Genomic DNA, 24,524 nt, shown 5'->3' with positions numbered 1-24,524 from the left:
TCAATCTTATTACCTCTCTCACTCTTAAACTAATGTTTCAGTTCTTGACAAACTTTTGATAAAATTTGTATTGGAGGTTTATATCTTTAGGACCAGATAAAAGAAGAATTAGATATTTAAAAACAAATTATAGGAGTTATGCCCATGTTTTCTCATTGTTTCAATTTTTTTTATTGATTTTGATCACATTTATATGAAAGATTTCTTTAACATATTCATAATTGAATTTGATTACCAATGATGAATGAATTATTCCCCTTTGAAATATAAATTATTTAAAAAAATGTCTGTAAACACTCTTTGATAGATTTTGATAAAATACGAAAACTTTATTTAAAAAATATCTTAACTGAGGTGAAAGCCAATATAGAAATATGGAGATGTGGAATGATTGCCAATGAGACAACTATCAACCAGGAGATGTGGAATGATTGCCAATGAGACAACTATCAACCAATTGAAAGTTTTGAATGGGTGTTGAAACCCTTTAAAAAAAAATATTTTAAAAATGTCCTAGTAAGTATTCTCACCTCAGATTCTCATCCTTACTATTCATGATGGATATTGATAATATAAAACAAATATGCAAGTTTATATAAAAAATATCTTGAGTAAAAAAAAATCAATTTTGATTGAAATTTGTATAACAGTCAAACCTTTTAATGTAAATTATGTGAAAAAGGTATGTAAATAGGCCATCTAACAGATTTATATGAAACTTTGTATGCTTCTAGAGCGTTGGGAATTGATATGTATTTAGTTTTTAATTGTTTCCGAGATATAGTAAATTAAACATTTTGTTAATAGAAGTACATGTGGTGAATAAAAGGAATTTATTGTTGAATCATTTGGAAATAATAATTTCAGAATATTTTTACATGGCCATTTATATTTTCTATGTAACACCCTCTACAAAGGTTTTTTTTTTATCATTTTCTGGTGATGGCTTGGCTTGCATGGCAGAAATGATATGAGGCAGATCACCATTTTTTCCAAATTAAAAATAACTTTTTAAATGTCTTCTCCAGCTGAAACATTGATTTTGTTTGGAGCTATATATGTCCTTTATGAACATTAAACTGATTTATGCTCAAACAGGAAAAGAAAAAAAAATATTACAGACAGTAAACAAAAGACGGGTTGATAATAAATAACAATAATGTGAAATAAGAACAAATGGCGTGGATGGTAAATGTACGGGCAGATGGGGATGAAAATATATGAGTATATTATTTTGTTAGCAAAGTTGTAGCAAATACAAGATAGACAGCCTAAGTTAACAACCTATAACCATATATACTCAGTAACACCAAAAAGTCATCAATTAGTTCTAGAATTTAGAAAGTCTACATTGGTTTTGGGCTGTTTGGACAAAAACTGTAAAATACTGATTATTCAGAATATTATATGTACTTTTATTATTGTGAGTCTTAGAAAAATGACACTTATGTGATATAAAATTGATGGAGTTTCTCTGTTACAATAAACGATTCAGTAGAATATAACTGATAACAATATATATACATGGTTTAGATATTGTGATCATCATCCTGGAACATTTTTTTAACAATTGATAAAATTATTGTATTACTTTCTCAATTTACAGTAGTCACATTTAGTTTACAGGGATCATTAAATTATATTTGTTTCCTTTCTGTGTGCCTGTAAGTTAGTATATCCCATATCAGGTTAAAGTTTTGGGTTAAGGTATTTTGAAATGAAGTTGTGGTCACATCAACTTGAAACTTTGTACACATGCTCATATTGATGTAAACTTTTTGAAAATATTTGCCAAATTAGGGTTCTGATCCATATTTTTTGGTTCACTGAACATGAATAAGTGGTAGAGATAGAGGGACATAATGTCCTATGGACACATATATTTGGTAGTGAAAGATTCAAAGTATAACACATAAATGTCATAAGTTCCAACAGTGATCTTGATATTTGTTGCAAAGTTTGACATTTTTCACATGAAGAGTAAATTATAAAATGACTGGTATGAACTTCTGTTTTTAAAACAAAGTTGCTGTTAAAAATTGTATGGATGCCGATTTCATTTGAAAACATTAGCTCTATGAGAGATAGTAAAATTTTGCAGTTAAGTCACCAAAAACTATTGAACAGTAATGTTTTGTTTGGTGAAGTTTAAATATTCACATCACATATTCCAATAACATTCTTCTGGTAAAAAGTGACATATTTGCATGCTTTAGAATGTAAAGCTAATCAGTAATTGGATTTAGGAGGAAGTAATTTACAATGGATATTAACCATAATTTATCAGACATAAAAAACACATAATTACATGCCTTTGTAGTTGATTGATCTTTCTTCCACTCAGTGTTTTTAATTAACTACAACAAATTTGAAAGATAAAAAAAAAAGATGTCTGTTAACCAACCTTACTTTTTTTTGCCTTCTCAATTTCTTACTGCAAAGACAAATACACAAGTTGTGTTTCTCTCCAAATGGACTCAGAACATTGTTGTAATACCAATTTGAATGTACCAGTGCCCACTGATCATCCATGCATCAACATTTTAACACATTTCATCCTTAATTTAATGATACTTACTTTATCCTTCATCCTTATCATCAGCAAAAGACTAGCAACTACATGTATCATAATAGCTGCCTAACCATACCTCTAATGGCCATAAGAATATTTTTTGTCATGTATCATGTTCTCCAAAATCAGCACAGTACCTAAAAGCTACAGTTTCATAGCTAGTATAATGGTTATGGGCTGTTGATGTCATATATGATATTTTTTTCAAATTAACATATAGTCAGTTGGTTCATACAAAATTTGTTGAGGTTAGAAAAGGCCTCAGTAAAGAACTAATAGGAGACCAAAAACAGCTTTTTCACTAGTTTTGATATATAACAACTTTTTTCCCTGCAGATTTTGATGCAGCTTTATTCAAACTTATTCAAAATTGTTTTGTTATACCTGCAAATATTGATCTGATTTATTGTACATTGTATATAATGATGACTTTAATACAAATCAAGTTTGGAGTAAGTTCTATTGAGATATCTTACATTAGATTTGAACAAGACTGGTGGATAGTTTATAAAGATTAAAGTTCAATGTATTTTTTCATTGAGTTCCTAATAAAAGACCTTGCCAGTGGTTATTTTAATAGATTTTTTTGTAGCTTTGAAGGGAGGTGCTAAAATCCTCAATAATTGCTGTTTACTTTAAGTTCTTATTTAAATGTTTCGATGTTTTTTTTAGATATTCTAATGAAATTACATACCTGTGAGCTTTATTCAAATTTGACTTAGCTCTTATGGTTTCCATGTCTGAATTATACCTCATTTTTCTGTAGCTCTTTTTCTGAGATTTAAGGAACTATTATAGCAAATCGCTTTGAAAACCATTAAGCACTATTTTAAAGTCTGATTTTATTTTAAGCATTAAATTTGTTGTTAATTCCACCCTTTCCCCAAATCTCTCACATAAGAAAATCTGCACTCCTCCAGAAAAAAATTTGTTTTATAAAATTTTCAAATCATGTTTTTATCAAATTTATATCTTCTGAAATTTCATTTTATAGAAGAAGAATCGATACTTTGTTCACAAGTAAATAAAAGTAAATTCCAAAGTATAAAACAATAAAAATGGTTCTTAAATATTTCTTGTGAGGCATTTACTTTCACACAATACAAAACCCGCATTGCAAGTTGTATAAGCATAGAAGAAAAAATTCATTTATTTTCAGAGTGCAAAGGTCAATTGCATTGTTTCCCTCAGCATCTAATTCATCAGAGATTGATTTCACAGTTGGGGAAAAACAACATGTAGATTTGATATTAAAAACCAGAATCTGACACTTCTAAGAATAAACTATCAATCACTCTAAAGCTCAGTCAGATTTATTGTGTTACTTAAAATTAAAAGAAAAAGTTCTAATATATATGGCATGTTTTTGTGATATTTTGGAGGTAAATACAGAAATCAAATTACTGACATGTTAAAGACAGCTAATGCTGTGCAATGATGTGCAGTTTGTGGTACAAATATGCACTTTTTGCCTTATATTTGATGATCAACATTAATGAAAAAGAGGGGATAAAATGCCTTAACTCATAATACTAAATTCCTATGAAGTACAATGAATGAACAGAACTTATATTGCTGTTCTTCATCATGGAGTTTATAGCACTAAGAAATTAGATTAATTGATATTAATGATTATCCAGAACAACCTTCTAATGAATTATGATAAAACTGATTGGTTCATTTTAATGCTTCCTTAGACCTAAGTATACTGTAAACCAACTTATTTTCACAGATACTTTATTTCACGTTGAGCCCTTTCCAGCCCACTTCACTGCGATTTAATTTCGCTATTATCAAATATACTTGATGTATTTAAATAAGGAAAGATAGAAGTTTTACATATTTGCAACGATTTATTTCCGAGTTATTTTTCTATTCTTGAATTAATCAAAGATCAAAACTGCTTTCATTTTATATACATGTCTCATGGGCGATCAACCAATTTTGCTTTCGTTTTAAATATGTCTCATGTGCGATCAAACCCTTTCTCGAACCATAATAGTATGTGTGAAATGTATAAATTCGGCTCCTTTTGTTTTTCAAGGATAAATATAATCAACAAAGATCTAGAATTTGGAATGATATGGCTACAGTATTAATTTTTTGCGCAGACAAGATAAGGCAAGATGAACGTACAAACCGCCGAACCATTATTTTTGGCAAGCCTGTGCTTCACTGGTAGGCAATGAAAGCTACAATCCTCTACGTTAAATGCTAAATAGAGAGATCGTATGAAAAATGAGCCCCGATACGTAGCAAATATTCACCCCAAGAACTCTTTGGTTTCCATTGCAGCTTATTAATTATAAAATTCAAAGAGAACACCCTAAGTTCTAAACTGGGACCAATTCAGGAACCGGTCTCTTTGGTACATTCAAAGAAGACCCAATTTAATCTCTGTGGGAACACAGAAGAATATAACCCCAAATATAAGCTAGCGTACAATGTGGGGACATGTTCCATTTTCATCTTGCCATATCCCGCTGGCTATACTGTAACGACTTATTTATTTTTAATTTACAACAAATTTGAAATGATAAAATACTGAATTAAAAGTCATACAGATATATATTGAAAATATGAACTGTCAATAATTTTGAAAATATGTCAATTTAACAAGAATTCGATTCGATTAACTGGTGTCTCATTCACTGGCAATATGGCACGTTCTTGTCATGCTGTCAGAGCTGTTAATTCCAGTGGCGGTATATCCATATCTATTTTACATCTCTCCATAACTGCATCCGATCACTTTAAAACCTGAAAAATTTGAACACAGCAGCAGAATTTTTCTTATCTTTATTTTTGGGGGGTGGATGGGGAGGTGGGTGGGATTTTTAGCTAACTATGTTGGCAGCTTTTGCACTCGCCACTTGTTTAACAACGCATGAATGACGTCACGATATGACGTATTTTAGAATGTAACTAAATTCGGAAACAATTAGGATTGATTCCGGAAAAAACGGAGTTCTACTTTTATTAAACCAGTTTATCCTAATATGATAAACTTAATTAATCAAAGATCAAAACTGCTTTCATTTTATATACATGTCTCATGGGTGATCAACCAATTTTGCTTTCGTTTTAAATATGTCTCATGTGCGATCAAACCCTTTCTCGAACCATAATAGTATGTGTGAAATGTATAAATTCGGCTCCTTTTGTTTTTCAAGGATAAATATAATCAACAAAGATCTAGAATTTGGAATGATATGGCTACAGTATTAATTTTTTGCGCAGACAAGATAAGGCAAGATGAACGTACAAACCGCCGAACCATTATTTTTGGCAAGCCTGTGCTTCACTGGTAGGCAATGAAAGTTACAATCCTCTACGTTAAATGCTAAATAGAGAGATCGTATGAAAAATGAGCCCCGATACGTAGCAAATATTACCCCCAAGAATTCTTTGGTTTCCATTGCAGCTTATTAATTATAAAATTCAAAGAGAACACCCTAAGTTCCAAACTGGGAAAAATGTACTCTTTTTAGGGGTTTTACAGTCTTAAAATGATAGAAATGCATTAAAATGGGGAAATTGCACAATCTTGACTCTTTGAAATGCAGATGTTTATAAATAATATAGGGGACAACCATTGCCCAAATAGATATTTGAATGGTAAGCATATTTTGTGTTCTTCTATTCAATGGAAAAAACTATTTTGGGATAGGCTTTTGGTCTATGTTAATTAAATCAAAAGGTTCTTAAAATTAGCCTATTTTTTCTCGAAAAATCTGACAAATCTCACTTGAAATTATTTACCATACAGTTTTACAAATTTAATTTTGAATCCATACTGAATCATAGAAATTTTGAAATGACCTCTGAAGGATCCAAGATTCTACAATGAGGTAATACCTAAATAGCACACATGCTTAACTTCACATCCATATAAATCGAATAACTGATGTTTTGTTTTATTTCGTCACATTTTTAGAACAATTTGACAACCTCCATGCTTATTTTGTATTTTGTAAAAAATAGATGTCTGTGACATATTGTAAAAGTTGACTTTTTGTATACGTTGCATGTGACGATTCCGTACATGTCTTCACTAGAGACTTCATCTGGTGATATATAATGTGAATTTTGTGTGTGTCTTTAGTATAAAAAGCTATTTTGAAAGACATGCATAATGACAAATGTTAAAAGTCTGAATTGTAACAATTTAGTCTCAAAGAAAACCTCATAATACAAAGACAATTGAATGCTGTATTTTTATGTTAAATGTTGAATCGATTTAGTTAGAATTTATTGCTACTGTCTGAAATGTTAAATGTCAGTTTTTTGTGAACATTTGTAATGTACATGTTTAAAAACATTAAAAAAGGACTTTTTTACACCTCTGGAATGATTAAGTTTAAGATGTCTAGCAAGTTTTGTCTTAATTAAGTATAATTTAAAATGTCAGTTTAGAGGCTAATAGATATGGACTGTTTAAGCTGTAACTGAATGTTACCCTGGTGTTGATGATATGAGTAAGAATGATGAGCATAGTTATACATGTTGAATGTTAATACCTAGGAGAAACACTACAGTAATTTGAACAAACAGCACTGTTCTGTCAGAGCAGTTAAAAAATTTCATACTTAACTTACTTTTAAATATTTTATCATCTGAACTTACATGGATGCTGGAATTATAGCTATAGTAGCTCACCATCAAGATAAACTATATGCCATTCATTTTCATACTTCACAAACTGGGTATTTAAATAAGCACTGAAAAACTGTTTTAAAGCTTTTTAATCGCGAAAGATGTCTCAAATTTCCAGGAGAAATATATCCTATACATATATATGGGAAATTTGTGTAATACAAGTGTGTTACTTAACAATATACATATGATTGGTTATGGAAAAGGCAAAGAATACATTCATTTATCTTATTTTATTATACCTCAGTTATCATTTTCTATATAAAATAAATACACAATATTGACACTATTTCCAAATTGCAAGCATTGAACTATTTAACTGGTCAATAGTTTCCAACTATTTTCCCTCGATAAAGCTATTTGACTGCAAGCGTCATTATATTTCGCGGAATTTCAACTGCTGCTACAGGATTGGCCAATGGGTTTTTAACAATTCATTCCCGAGTTGTTCGAACACACACCAAGTCGCATTAGACGATAGGATCATGGCTCAGTCAGTCAAGTTATTTAAACTTGCAATTTCCTATATAAATAAGAAGATGTGGTATGAGTACTTGTTATTGGAATGTATATTTACAATCGGAGGATAATTGTCATCACTAGGTTCTGTTGTCTCTTACAAATGTAAAAATGAATTTTAGTCCGCTGTGTCGTTCAGTCCTTGGCATAACTTTTTGTCTGTTGTCTCTTTCGGTATAATAAAACAATTATTGACTGGATATTCGTGGAATAGTAATTTTACTGTCCCCTTGGATACAACTATTGCCCTCAGCTATGCATCAGGGCAATAGTTGCACCTCAGGGGACAATAAACTTACTATTCCACTCATACTCAGTCAATAAATATGACAGATACAAAGAACATTTAAATGGCATTTTTAAGCCACTCATTAATATATATTGAAAAGCAAAATTAATCATTGATGAAAGATTTAAGCAAAAACTTACAGGTGAGCAATTCAGGCTCTTGAGAGCCTCTTGTTCATTGTTCATTGGTTAATGTTAAGTTTTCATGGTTTGGTCTGTATCTCAGGCACTTTTAGCAATAGGTGAACTATATGTGGTGTATGGATTGATTGTAAGGACTAAAAACTTCTCTCAAGTTTTTGTTTTTTCTGGATATTTTTAAAACAACATAATGGAGCAAATGATTTCAAACAATTTCGTATTTGAATACAACTAAAAAGGAGCATATCATTTCCCTCTTTGTATATCTGATTACCTATTAAAGTTTGGAAATCAGTTTAAAATATTGTTAGGTAAATTTATCTTACATAGTTTTAATGTTTCTACCCCAGGAAGGACTGGAACCTTTTTCCCCCTCAAAATATATTGTACTTAAGTTTTCCTTTTACTATATTCAGAATGTCCATCCTTTCATATTGTCAAGTATATAGATGGTCAAACATGAACCATGAAAATGAGGTCAAGGTCAGATGACACCTGCCAGTTGGACATGTACACCTTACAATCATTCCATACACCAAATATAGTACCTATTGCTTAGAGTATCTGAGATATGGACTTGACCACGAAAACTTAACCTTGTTCACTGATCAATGAAACGAGGTTGAGGCCAAGTGAAAACTGTCTAACGGGTATGAGGACCTTGCAAGGTACGCACATACCAAATATTGTTATCCTATTACTCATAATAAGAGAGAAATTAAGAATACTAAAAATCTTAACTTTTTTTTCAAGTAATCACTGAACCATGAAAATGAGGTCAAGGACGATGGACATATGACAGACGGGAACTATACAAAACTTCATAACATAAGGCATCTATATACAAAGTATGAAGGATCCAGGTCTTCTACCTTCTGAAATATTAAGCTTTTAAGAAGTTTGTTAATACCGCTGTGGCCGCCGCTGCCGCGGGATTACTATCCCTATGTCGAGCTTTCTGCAACAGAAGTGGCAGGTTCAACAAAAACCATCCAGAAAAAAAACATGTAAATATCAGTAGTAAAAGACAACAAAAACACAGCTTGATATAACTTGATACACTATATCTACGATTAAAAAATTAAAGTTTTAAAAACTTAGAATTATTCAAAAAGTTTTTTTTTTAAATTTTGAAAATACTGATGGTTTTTATCATTCGAATAAGAAGCTTCTGTGCTATCAGGAAGTAAAGAAATACAAATTGTAGAGTAATTATTCTGTCTCACGTTCCGATTTGTTCATCTGTTATGAAGGTCATTTAACCTTAGACATTTTAATTTTTATTGGTTACTGTTGTAGCCTTAATTAATTAAGCTGCAATATCAATGGCTCTTTGTAAATGTTTGGTAAAAACTGACAAGTTTAATGTGAATTATTGTCACATGCGGAAAAGTGGGTGTCATATATTGATTTCAAGTTCCAATTTAAAAGATACTGTTGAAACAGACAAAACGATTTGGACTCTTACCATTAACTGAAATTTGACTGCAATTAATAACATTGACAAAAGCCGGTAGTATTATTTCTTTTGTGTGTTCCCCCGTGGCTAGAATAATGATTTGATAAACGCTGAGACTGATGATGACGATCAGAGATTTTCCTCTAATCATTGCGGCTATCGTAAAATCTCTTGTATTGGTTTATTTTTTTAAACACAATATCAATTTAACTTTATCATATACCTTTGAGGTACATTATCTGTAAATGGACATATTTTGTAAATATTTGTTAATGACAGACAGTTAGATTATGGATTTATGCTCTAATATGCAGGCATAGAATACAGAAAGGTAAGTAAATGTGTTGTGGACTATTTTTTTGTCATATGCTCAATTTTGATTATATAGATATATTGTATATATTTTTAAATTGGATTTTTTAAGACACTTTGGTATTTAAGAAAAAGAAAAGACAAAATGTTATCTAGTCATAATTATGTGAAGGTGTATGGAAAAGAGAATGTCAGAAAGCTTTAAAAGCTCTAAATTTACCTGACATTATACAAATGATGTTCACCAAAATGTCAGATAGGATTAGTTATAGTTTTGCCATTACATTTTATAGTCAGGATTTTTTGATTTACGAGCTCATTACTCCCAAAAGGCTATGTAAGCTATCCTTGTCACTTGTGATCTGGTATTACAAAATTTATAAACACAAAATAGGATTCCACAGTGACATCAAACCTAACTTAAAGCATCCTTTGCAGATGTCCTTTAACATTTAAAATTTTTTTTCCAACTAAAAAAGGATCATGCCTCCTATTCTATAAATAGAATATAGCTGAACAGTTCACTTTTAGTCCTGGGTACTATAAGAACATACTCTTGAGTTTGTTTAATTTTAGGAAAAGTACCAATGTTGAAATAAAAGCTGTAAAGGGTACCCATTTTAACCCGGAACTTAAAAGCATACCCAGGTTGCTGTTTTCAGAATCTTTTGGTAATTGAGTTGATGAAGCTGAACCTACACTTACATCAGACCAGTCGTATCAAAAGTAAAAGACAATGATTTCAAGTCTAAGCATTACCTGGAAACAATAAAAACTGAGATGTGGTATGATTGCCAATGAGACAACTATCCATCAAAGTTCAAATGAAGTGGACATACTTGTATAGTCGTCTCTAAAAGGCCCTGACATGAAAAATATGAAACTATTCAATTGAGAACACTAATGGCTTTATTTATAACAGAACAATTTAGAAAAACAAATATGACAGACATGACTATTTTTTATATGTACCACCTTTGATAAGTATTTAGTATGATGAAAAAAAAATTTCACTTTTGTACTTGAACTATGAATAATAACTTTATTTTATAAAAAATGTTTCTGTACTCCTAACAACAAAATTATTATATTTAAATTTACCTGGCTAGTTTACTTTATTTAATGTCATTTTGTTCTAGGTTAAAGTTGTCTTTTTGACATTGAAACATCTTTTTTATTTATATTGTATCATAGATCAAGCTTATTGGTTCATTGTATATTTACTTGTTTTTGTGTATTGTCTTTTTGATCAAGTTAAGCCATTTCAATTGATATTTTATCATGTGTCTTTTTATGTTGTAATGTTATACCACTGTTTCAGGTTACGGTGAAGGTTGGCGCTTGTTAAAATGTTTAAAGCTGCTGCATTTTTATGCACCTGTCCTAAGTCAGGAGCCTATTGTTCAGTGGTTGTCGTTTGTTGGTGTGGTTCATAAGTGTTTCTCGTTTCTCGTTTTTTTATATTGATTAGAGTTAGACTATTGGTTTTCCTGTTTGAATTGTTTTACACTAGTCTTTTTGGGGCCCTTTATAGCTTGCCTCCGTGTTGAAGGCCGTACTTTGACCTATAATTGTTTACTTTTTACACATTGTGACTTGGATGGATAGCTGTCTCATTGGCACTCATACCACATCTTCTTATTTATATGAACCAACGACAACCACTGAACTACAGGTACCTGACTTCGGAAAGGCACATAAAGAATATGGTGGGGTGAAACAAGTTTGTGAACGCTCCATCCCTCCCCTAACCTGGGAGAGTGGTGTAACAGTACAACATAAGAACAAACTATAAAAATCAGTTGAAAGGTCTTACTTAATTCATTTGATTGATACACAGTAGAAAAATAATAGGCCAAAGTTCTCAATCATCTGGATACTTTTTATCCTTCTGAGTTACCGTGGGTGCTATTATACAAAAACAAATAAATCTAGGTACCATTTGATCTAGTTAAGGACGACAATGACCTGTTTTGCTAGAATAAATGGGTTAAACCAACACAATGGTAATTTTCTCTGTCAATCATTGTTTATATTTAGCTGAATTTGGTATACAGTTGCAATTAAAATAGTAACTCTGTTTTGTTCTGTTTGACATAACTTTCCTCCTTATGAACTTCTGACTGTGGCAATTTCACAGAAATGACAGATATCTTAATTGCTTTTGTACATCTTAATGCATGCTGAGTTGATATTTAAATAATTGTTTAATGTCACCCAAATCCATCTAAGGTCCACTTTGCCAGATCGCCAGATCGAGTTGAAACCTTTTTTTCTTAATAATTTCTGAATTTATTAAAGTTGTCCAATTGTTTTAACTGTTCTTGCATAATTTAAGCCAATATTTGTAAATGTTTGTACAATAAGTAATAATAGATCCTTTATATGGTGGACCTATTTTTGACATATTAACAGATGTTGGTCTTTGGAATTTTCTTGATACTAACAGTTTTCTTCTACATTGAAAAATAGGTCATATTTGGGATTTTGGGCAGTGAGTCACTTACCATTCTAGAGTTATGCCCCTTCATAACTTCGAAAATTGCAAATTTATTCGTTTCCACACTCTAACTAAAGTTTGCCTCATGCAAATTTTATAAAAAATCATACACAATGCTAAGAACCAAAACTCGCAGACAGAGTTCAAATTTGGACAGTGAGTCACTTACCACTCTACAGTTATGCCCCTTTGTAACTTAGAAAATTTCAAATTTTTTCATTTCATCACTCTAACTTAAGTTTGCCTCAAGCAAATTTTATGAAATTAATACTCAAGACTAAGAATCAAAACTCACAGAGTTGGAATTTTGTCAGTGCGTCACTTACTGTTCAAGAGTTTTGCCCCTTTAAAACTTGGAAAATTGCAATTATTTTCTTTTCCACACTCTAACTAGCAGTGACATCAAATGCTCTCAAAGAGTATTATCGCATATTATAAGGAAGCTTGAGAGAGGATTCATGTCCTCAAACATATTCTTCTTTTATTTGAATTTTGTCATATATATTTTGTGTATGACTTCAAACAATTTGCATCTAAGGAAGAAGTGCAAAGACTCACAAAATTATGGCCACATTGTGAAAACTGTCATTGATATTAAAATAAAGGCAACAGTTTTTCCAAAATGATATTTTTCTGCAAGATGTCTTATAGAAGTTGTTTTGAGTAAAAGGTCTTTTTGGGGAATGCAGTTGCTCCTGTTTAAATGACAAAATAACATTTGTAAAATGACAGGTTTGACATGTTAATGAAATCACATTGACAGCTAAAAACAAAAGTTCTGCAGACAATTTTCCCCTATTCATTAATCCAGAAAAAAATCCTAATTGGGGGTACCTAATTTCCTGATTTCATCCTGCCAATGTTACAGCAATTTGAATTTCACTGAATATTCAAATTATGGTTTCCTCCACCAGTGAAATTTACAAAAAATGGTGTCTCATGAATAAAAATGAATCCAGTGGGTGTTGTTAAATTTGGACATTTTCATTTTTTGGAAAAACATTGGACTATTGATTGACTTTGGAATATATTATTGGGGAAAATACAACTTTGGATGCACTATGATGATTAATGTAATTTTGTTCCACCCAAGGTTTAAGCTGAAGCAAGCAGTTTTGAAAAGCTGAGGCAAAAAAAGCAGTTGTTTTTCCTCAGTCAGCCTCTTGTGCCATGATTGAGTTAATGCATTCTGTTCCCATACTTTGTAATGATTATATAACTATACTCAGAGGAATACTTGTCTGAAGCTAAGGCATCTTGTTTGATAATCTTGTTACAGATTTGGAGCAGATAAGTACAATTAACACCAGACCTATTCAACTTGTTTCGGTAACATACTTTTTTAAGCAGAAAGGTCTTGGTTATGCTGTTTGGTTGCATTGTAATGACCTATTTTTTGTTAATCTTTGTGTAATATTTGGTTTTGTTTTTTAATACAAGCACAAAATCCAGAAAGTGTCCTTGTTATAGTTGAAAGTGTTAAAAAAGAGAAAAACTGTTTTTGTTTATCTACTATCTAGAGCATTATTTCAAACACAAATACATATTCATTAAGAATTTATTTCAATAACTGTGGAATCACTGTAGTAAAAAATACCTATTTTTCTAATGAAAGAAGGAAAAAAGAAGAGAAATCAATACGATGTTGTGTTTCAAGGTAATAAATGTTATATAATGTTGCAGTATAAGCTTTTTTATCATCCTGAGACCTAAATGCATATATATATATATATATATGTAATTAATTTTGAATGAGAGAGATTTGATTGGAAACGAGGAGAAGTTAGGGTAGTAATTATACAAACAGGATAAAGTGAAAAGGATCGACAGACAATAAATGAAGCATTAAATCGCTGGAGTTATAAAATATAAGCAATAAATAGTTAGTTGACTTAATGTTGAGAGTGCATGTATACCCTGTGGATTAGCACAACATTTTTGAACTTGTGTAAATTCTTTATTATCCATTTTTTAAGATCGTATTATTTTTTTTGTTTTAATTGTTGGTTGCATTGCATGCTTTGGCAAATGTTTCATGCATATTGAGAAGGATATATGTTTTGAAATCATGAAATAACATCAGGTAGCTATTTTGCTTCTATCTTATATTGTTATATTTCAACAATATTCACAATTGAAACTTTCTGGTTGCCAATCGGCAATTAACAAATTAGCAGATTGAGTAAAAAAGATGCAAGCAAATGCTGCATGACTGTTATCTGTATTGTAATGAATCTCATTGAAATGAATAGAACAATTTGATGATGCTCCATGTTAGGAGAGAACCATTAAAAAACCTTCTCACCAACACTAAAGAGGGTTCAGTTGGTTGCGTATTGCAAAGTGAAATAAAATTTATTTCCCAAAACACCCTTATTTTCAGGCACAATAAGTTTCCCATTTTCTCTCAGTTCACAGACTTTTCAGAACTTTGATAATTCATTTATTGTTGTTTATTTCATTGATTCTTGTTTTGAATATGCTTGAAATATTTTGCCACAACAAGTTAGTAAACGCAACCAATTAATCAATTGTAATGAAATTGAAAAAAATGTCAAAGTTAAAAAAAATGTCTGTACACAGAATGACAGTTACATTTAGTATATACCCTTTGTTAGTTAGATATCCTGATAGTTTGACCCCATTTGATGAGAATTGACATGGTGATATATTGAGATTGACCTTGATTTAAACATTAACAGTTAAAGCTATTGTAGCTGAATATTTATGTATTCATTATGGTAGAATTCAATGATCAAGGAAATGTCAGTTTCTGCTTGTTGATTATCTCAATTTCAATAAAATAGCTAAACAATGTAATCAAATTGATAAAAACTAGAATGTTAATAACAAACGTAAATAACAACCGTTGAAATAATTGTAACCTAAATCCTTTCTTGGTGCAGTATGAGATGACAAAATTGTTTTTTATCATGTATTAGTTACTTTTCAATCAACTTAATTAAATCAGTCCTGTTTTTTTTCTATCGCTTAGCATATCTCTGTAATTATAAACAAACTGTTCCTGTAACCTGAATTAAAAAAAACTCTATCTTCATATTCTGGAATATATCTCTATTATATACTGTAGATATTAGTGTTAGCCTTGAAACAATTCAGATTCCTTGGATTAATGGTTTTTCAAATTGACAGGAAGAAATAATTCAATTTTCATTTGGATCATTGCTATTGAGACTTCTCGGAACATGACAATTTACGTCTTCATAATCTTAATAAGGGGAGATAATGTAATTTCCTTTAATGATATTGATGGTAACAACTTCATATGTGGACAGAATTAATTGTTCCAGAAATAAAATTTATTAAGCATTAAGTAATACTGATTTCAGATTTCATTTGAAGGTGCTTAAAATTGCCATGTAAATGGAAGGCTGGAATATTTGTTGTTGCATAAAGTATTATTTTATTATATTCAAAGTTAAATGCATGTTGCTGAAGTTTTTGTCTTGCATGTGAGGAATGGAAACGATACTTAGAAGTACAGTTTTCTGCATCTGCAATGGCAACAGCAGCTTGAATAATTCTACAGTTGTGATTATGTTTTTTAAAATAAAAAACCTTCATTGAAGGCAAGAATAGATGGCTTTGGGTTCATTTATTTTCGTGGGCACCTATTTTCAGGGATTGAGGAAAAATGATCTTTCCCCAAGTTTTTGCCAAGCCTATAGAGAATTTGTACTTCTTCAAATATTTAAATTTGTGGTTCACCTTTACTTATGAAATCCACAAAAATTGGTATCAACAGATCACACCAACTACTAAGATGGACAGACCAACAGACCACACCAACTACTAAGATGGACAGACCAACAGATCACACCAACCATTAAGATGGACAGACCAACAGACCACACCAACCACTAAGATGGACAGACCAACAGAACACACCAACCACTAAGATGGACAGACCAACAGACCACACCAACCACTAAGATGGACAGACCAACAGACCACACCAACTTCTTAGATGGACAGACCAACAGACCACACCAACTACTAAGATGGACAGACCAACAGACCACACCAACTACTAAGATGGACAGACCGACAGTCCACACCAACCACTAAGAAGGACAGACCGACAGACCACACCAACCACTAAGATGGACAGACCAACAGACCACACCAACCACTAAGATGGACATTCCAAAAAACCACACCAACCACTAAGATGGACAGACCAACAGACCACACCAACCACTAAGATGGACAGACCACACCAACCACTAAGATTGACAGACCAACAGACCACACCAACTACTAAGATGTACAGATCAACAGACCACACCAACCACTAAGATGGACATTCCAACAGACCACACCAACCACTAAGATAGACAGACCAACAGACCACACCAACCACTAAGATGGACAGACCAACAGACAACACCAACCACTAAGATGGACGGACCAACAGACCACACCAACCACTAAGATGGACAGACCAACAGACCACACCAACTACTAAGATGGACAGACCAACAGACTACACCAACCACTAAGATGGACATTCCAACAGACCACACTAACCACAAAAAGGGCAGACCGACAGACCACACCAACCACTAAGATGGACAGACCTACAGACCACACCAACCACTAAGATGGACAGACCAACATACCACACCAACCACTAAGATGGACAGACCAACAAACCACACCAACCACTAAGATGGACAGACCAACAGACCACGCCAACCTCTTAGATGGACAGACCGACAGACCACGCCAACTACTAAGATGGACAGACCGACAGACCACACCAACCACTAAGATGGACAGACCGACAGACCACACCAACCACTAAGATGGACAGACCGACAGACCACACCAACCACTAAGATGGACAGACCGACAGACCACACCAAGCACTAAGATGGACAGACCGACAGACCACACCAAGCACTAAGATGGACAGACCGACAGACCACACCAAGCACTAAGATGGACAGACCAACAGACCACACCAAGCACTAGGATGGACAGACCAACAGACCACACCAACCACTAAGATGGACAGACCAACAGACCACACCAACCACTAAGATGGACAGACCAACAGACCACACCAACCACTAAGATGGACAGACCAACAGACCACACCAAGCACTAAGATGGACAGACCAACAGACCACACCAACCACTAAGATGGACAGACCAACAGACCACACCAACCACTATGATGGACAGACCAACAGACAACACCAACTACTAAGATGGACAGACCAACAGACCACACCAACTACTAAGATGGACAGACCAACAGACCACACCACCACTAAGATGGACAGACCAACAGACCACACCAACCACTAAGATTGACAGACCACACCAACCACTAAGATCTGACTCCCCTTTCAATTGCTGTACATTGTGCAGGGAAAAATCAGTATTTTATTCCAAGAAAGGGAATAACTTTATTCAAATTAAATTTTATAGTAAAATATAGACTTTTGAAGAGACTATTATTGAAAACGTCTGTTACAGATAAAAAATTCTATGGTCTAGTTATAGTTGTAGTATAAATACAAATAGTGCAAAGCTAGAGGCTTTCTTACATTCTGACGGGCTTATTTTAAAAAATAAACAATCTGACATTATAAGTTTAGCTTTGTCATAATATCATTTAACTAACTTGTAAACAAGATGGTTAAAGTAGAAGACACTGAATGTTTAGTCCTTCATAAACATTTGTCTTTATGTGATATTTCATTTCAACTTCAAGAAAAATTGAAAAATTGGCATATTATGTACATAAAATGTTCAGGGAACTTCCTTATAAGTACATAAAATAGATTTTATCTAGATGGCCTTTAGCACCAATGGTATTCATGGTATTTAGAAATGATTCCTGACAATGTTTTACTGTTTTAAGTACATATCCAACTCTAATAATCTGCAATATGTATTGAAAATATTTTCAGCGAAAAAGTTGTAAATATTTTGACTCTTGAGATGAGTTAATGACTATTTGAAGGATAATCTTGCTGAAATTTGTGCCTTTTTTGTCTGGTATCCAATTTAAATTTGATTACATGCATTTAATGATAACGATTACAATAATCACGCTAAATTGCCTTTTTTCTGCCTGAATACCATTGTAAATTACATTTAATAGAATGAAATTGTGGAATAAATTGAGGTTGAAAATCACAGATTTTAAATTAGTGTAATTCTGGTTTAATTGAATGGATGCTGCAGATTTAGACAAAATGGCTTCCGTAGGAATCAGGTTTGTGATGAAAAGATTCTTTGTATTTTTTGGTTTTACTGAAAATGATGGAACTTTTAGGGCATTTTGTCTTGGTTATATATTTTTTTTTAGTCTATCATGTAAAAACTATTCCTTGTAAATTTGGGATTATTATTTGTATGTTTGTTTTAAAGCAACGATTTTGCATGGTGTTTTTACATCTTGCTTAGAAATGTGCAGATTGAATGGAAAGTAATGATAGAGATAACTCTATAAAATCTTCATATCTTAAAAAGAATTTATTTGAGAGTTCCAAATCATTAGAAAAGTTTTCAGAGAACAAGCTGAGTTTTTATGATATTTTTGTAAGAGAATATGAGTTTTGCAGACAAAAAACAAGTATATGTGTTAAGAGGGCAGAACATTTTGTGGTGAAAATTACCCTCTTCTGTCTGGTGTATGGTTCGTCCGTATGTTCGTCTCAAAATTAGTTTCCGTTTTCTAACTTTAGTTTGCCTCAACCAAATGTTATGAAACTTATACACAATGCTTATTACCTTAAAACACAAATCAAGTTTGAATTTGGGTGGCATCACTTTTACAGTTCTCTAGTTATGTCCCTTTATAACGTTATATGCAAGTGGGGGCATCATCTGTGTCCCATGAACACATTCTCCATTTATTTGATTACTAAAAATAATGTTAATTTTGGGCTTATTTAGCCATGTAAATTCACCAAAAATAAAACATGATCTTACAGCCTTTAACAATAAGCAAAACCAAAGTATTGTGATAATTTATATGCCCTTTTAAATAACAAACAATCAGTATTCCAACATGGAAATTTTAGTCTGACTAAGTTTTAAACTCACCTAGCCCTTTGGACCAATCAAGGTAAAATCATCACTTGTTGTTCCTGGTTTTCCTACCTAAGGTGTTCACATATTTATCTTCTTCTCTAAAATCACTTGTCCAATTTTTACCAAATATTTCAAACATTATATAATGGAAGGTTTCTAAAAAAGACTTATATTTGATTCTGATTGGAGTAAAAACACTGGGAAGCCAGAGTCTTTCTTTTATTCTGATTGGAGTAAAAACAGGGAAGCCAGAGTCTTTCTTTTATTCTGATTGGAGTAAAAACAGGGAAGCCAGAGTCTTTCTTTTATTCTGATTGGAGTAAAAACAGGGAAGCCAGAGTCATTCTTTGATTCTGATTGGAGTAAAAACAGGGAAGCCAGAGTCATTCTTTGATTCTGATTGGAGTAAAAACAGGGAAGCCAGAGTCATTCTTTGATTCTTATTGGAGTAAAAACAGGGAAGCCAGAGTCATTCTTTTATTCTGATTGGAGTAAAAACAGGGAAGCCAGAGTCTTTCTTTTATTCTGATTGACTAATTTTCAAATTTTTCCACTCAAATTACAAAGCAAAATGTTTTGAAACTGTAAGGAATTGATGAAGATCCTCTACAAAAAAATCAGCATATATTTATTGTTGATTATGTGACTAACATGGCAGCATTGGTATAATGACATATGTTACCTTTGAAACACAGATTTTCATCTTATAATAATCTGAATTATCCCAAAACTTTTCAGGAATAAGAATGGAAGATTTTACTCAAAAGATAATCATTTGGTTCTAATTGGGTGTAGAACATGACTGCTTGAGGAAACCTTTGATCCTGATTAGCATATTTTCTAAAAGCAAAAGGTACCATTCTGAGCCAATTTTCCCCTAAAATCAAATATACTTCAAACTATCTTGGCTAGTATACACATTTCTTAAAGTATTTCATTAGATGCTTAAAAAATGGCCAAAACAGCCAATGTCTATGTCATAGTTACAAAATTAATAGCCTGAAATAATTTTGCGGAAAGGTTGTTTCTGGATGGTAAATCGAATACTACATAAGAGATTGCAACCATACTTATATATAAGTCACATATAATAAGTGGAAAATCCCTTTTGATTTTGATATCACTACATCCAATTTCAAGGTCATAGTCAATAAAAATACACTGAAAATTATGCAACAAAGGTGATTTCCTGATTCTTAATCAAATACTAAACATGGGGTTGCAACCATACTTGTATGTCTTGGTGCATATAATGAGATGAAGATCCTTGTATATTTTGAGGTCACAACATCAAAAGACTAGGTCAAATCTACTAAAATAAAATGACATTTGAGCAGAAAAGTGGTGACTATGGGTGCAAAATCAGATACTTCATATGAGTTTGCAACCATACTAATAGCTTAATAAGAGGAAATTCCTATTACTTTTTAGTCACTATTAATAAGGGCAAAGTCATTGTTACATGTACTATAAGATGATTTTGCAATGCAGTACCGGGTAATACCGCCTGGAATCATTACTAAAAAGAATCATCTCTTATAGTAAACAGCAAAATAACATTTTGCATTTTATAGAGTGCAGAGTAAGTTAGCTAAAAAATGCTCACTGAAGGTATAATTTCCACTGAAACTACAGTGGGAAATCTTTTCTTCAACAATGAAGGAGTAAATTTGCCATGTGAGTCAAGTTCTGAAGAGCCTATAGTTTCTATAGTAAGATTGATTTCAAATTGTTATGTTAAAATCTGCTTCAATATGATATGATATGTATTAATAATAGATATAAAAACTTTGTTGATAATTACAAATATTTGATAATGTAATGTAATTATGCCTTATTGACCTTACAAAGTCATTAAACTCCACCATTTATGAAAGGAAGAAAGTATTTGAATTGCTTTCACATTGTTATACTGCATATTAAAATCAATATTCATTTAAAATTTGTCATTAATGGATATATGTTTACATAACCAACAATTATGTCTTAATTGTGTTGATTCAAGCGACATTAATTTTTCTAAGTCAGACACAACATTTCCGATACCTATAGTTTTGTTTAAACAATGATAATGATACAGTCCAAAGTAGGAGTTATTAGAAACAATGATAATGATACAGTCAAAAGTAGGAGTTATTAGAAACAATGATAATGATACAGTCCAAAGTAGGAGTTATAAGAAACAATGATAATGATACAGTCAAAAGTAGGAGTTATTAGAAACAATGATAATTATACAGTCCTAAATAGGAGTTATTAGAAACAATGATAATGATACAGTCCAAAGTAGGAGTTATTAGAAACAATGATAATGATACAGTCAAAAGTAGGAGTTATTAGAAACAATGATAATGATACAGTCCAAAGTAGGAGTTATTAGAAACAATGATAATGATACAGTCCAAAGTAGGAGTTATAAGAAACAATGATAATGATACAGTCAAAAGTAGGAGTTATTAGAAACAATGATAATTATACAGTCCTAAATAGGAGTTATTAGAAACAATGATAATGATACAGTCCAAAGTAGGAGTTATTAGAAACAATGATAATGATACAGTCAAAAGTAGGAGTTATTAGAAACAATGATAATGATACAGTCCAAAGTAGGAGTTATTAGAAACAATGATAATGATACAGTCAAAAGTAGGAGTTATTAGAAACAATGATAATTATACAGTCCTAAGTAGGAGTTATTAGAAACAATGATAATGATACAGTCCAAAGTAGGAGTTATTAGAAACAATGATAATGATACGGTTCTAAGTAGGAGTTATTAGAAACAATGATAATGATACAATTCTAAGTAGGAGTTATTAGAAACAATGATAATGATACAGTTCTAAGGAGGAGTTATTAGAAACAATGATAATGATACAATTCTAAGTAGGAGTTATTAGAAACACTGAAAATGATACAGTTCTAAGTAGGAGTTATTAGAAACAATGATAATGATACAGTCCAAAGTAGGAGTTATTAGAAACAATGATAATGATACAGTCCAAAGTAGGAGTTATTAGAAACAATGATAATGATACAATTCTAAGTAGGAGTTATTAGAAACAATGAAAATGATAGTTCTAAGTAGGAGTTATTATAAACAATGATAATGATACAATTCTAAGTAGGAGTTATTAGAAACAATGATAATGATACAGTTCTAAGCAGGAGTTATTAGAAACAATGATAATGATACAGTCCAAAAGTAGGAGTTATTAGAAACAATGATAATGATACAGTCCAAAGTAGGAGTTATTAGAAACAATGATAATGATACAGTTCTAAGTAGGAGTTATTAGAAACAATGATAATGATACAGTCCAAAGTAGGAGTTATTAGAAACAATGATAATGATACAATTCTAAGTAGGAGTTATTAGAAACAATGATAATGATACAGTTCCAAGTAGGAGTTATTAGAAACAATGATAATGATACAGTCCAAAGTAGGAGTTATTAGAAACAATGATAATGATACAGTCCAAAGTAGGAGTTATTAGAAACAATGATAATGATACAGTCCAAAGTAGGAGTTATTAGAAACAATGATAATGATACAGTTCAAAGTAGGAGTTATTAGAAACAATGATAATGATACAATTCTAAGTAGGAGTTATTAGAAACACTGAAAATGATACAGTTCCAAGTAGGAGTTATTAGAAACAATGATAATGATACAGTCCAAAGTAGGAGTTATTAGAAACAATGATAATGATATAATTCTAAGTAGGAGTTATTAGAAACAATGATAATGATACAGTTCTAAGTAGGAGTTATTACAAACAATGATAATGATACAATTCTAAGTAGGAGTCATTAGAAACAATGATAATGATACAGTTCTAAGTAGGAGTTATAAGAAACAATGAAAATGATACAATTCTAAGTAGGAGTTATTAGAAACAATGATAATGATACAGTTCTAAGCAGTAGTTATTAGAAGCAATGAGAAACAATGATAATTTATTTTTTAAGCTGCTTTTTTTGCAGATTAATTTAAAAGCTCAGTTCTAATGTTTCCTTTTATTTCATTTGGTGACTGTAAACATTATTATTAAAGATCATGCAACTGATATTTATGGAAAATTTTTAGCAATTAATTGATTGGTGATTGCCTTATGCCGCATCAGCACAAAAAGGCTATATCACGGCAATATTATATTAGCAATTAAAGATTTTAAATAGAACCATGTAGGTTTAAAACATTAGATATATCTTCCTTTATTTAAATCACAGTATCAGTGTAAACCAAACACAAATAGCATAATTCTTTTTCTTTTGAAATCTTCTATCATGATCCTATGCAGCATACAGTTTAATACCAAGTTCTATAAGCAATAGTTCATATACATTCAGTGTATGGAATGATTGCATGGTGTTCATGTTGTCTGGCATGGTTCATTTGACTTTGACCTCAATTTATTGTTCATTGGTCAATGTTGAATTTTCATGATTAGATCTGTTTCTTGGATACTATAACCAATGGTCGAATTATATTCTGTGTATAGTATGAAATTCAATCCTGATAAGTAAAGTAGATAAGACTTTTCAGCATGTGCATTCATGCTTAAAGCTATTGCAATCTTTTGGGACCACTCAAATTTTATGCATGGCAACTAAGATGAAGGATGAAGGCAAAGCAAATTGATAGTTTATTTGTCAGAATCACCTCTTCCACCCCATTTCTTTTGTCAGAGGTTTTTATTTTTAAGATTCCAGACACATTTCATGACGTTTCTGAGTTCTAGGTTATTTGTCATCTCACTGAATCTTGAAATCTTCATCAACATCAACAAGTATTTATGTCAAAGCTTAGCTATCTTGCTCTTTACAAATTTATCCCTTCCTGGGGCAATTTAACCAAGTGGTCAATTTTGTTTTAATTTGATGAAGTGATGTTTAAACAGCATGATAACTGGTGAGTAGAGAACAATAAAAAACTTAGGGTAAAATAGTTGAGTGTTTACTTGGGTAAGCAAACTGTTTTAAAAGGAAGAATGAAAA

General features: G+C 31.7%; 1 protein-coding gene across 2 annotated transcripts in view; it reads left to right on the top strand.

Moving 5' to 3' along the window:
- LOC127727043 (receptor-type tyrosine-protein phosphatase epsilon-like) overlaps positions 1-24,524 on the top strand; it is a 177,881-nt gene that overhangs the window by 3,165 nt on the left and 150,192 nt on the right. The window contains exon 1 of one of the 2 annotated variants that reach the window (XM_052234446.1): positions 9,758-9,966. The exons of the other annotated variant lie outside the window; for it this stretch is intronic. The gene's annotated coding sequence lies outside the window, so the exon portion shown is untranslated. Of the gene's footprint in view, positions 1-9,757; positions 9,967-24,524 lie in introns of those variants that run through there. 2 annotated transcript variants of the gene reach the window in all.

Source organism: Mytilus californianus, unplaced genomic scaffold, assembly GCF_021869535.1.
Source record: "Mytilus californianus isolate M0D057914Y unplaced genomic scaffold, xbMytCali1.0.p SCAF_19, whole genome shotgun sequence".
Taxonomy (NCBI): Eukaryota; Metazoa; Mollusca; class Bivalvia; order Mytilida; family Mytilidae; genus Mytilus; species Mytilus californianus.
The sequence above is the reverse complement of the archived record's forward strand: the minus strand, read 5'-3'. Positions and strand labels throughout refer to the sequence as shown.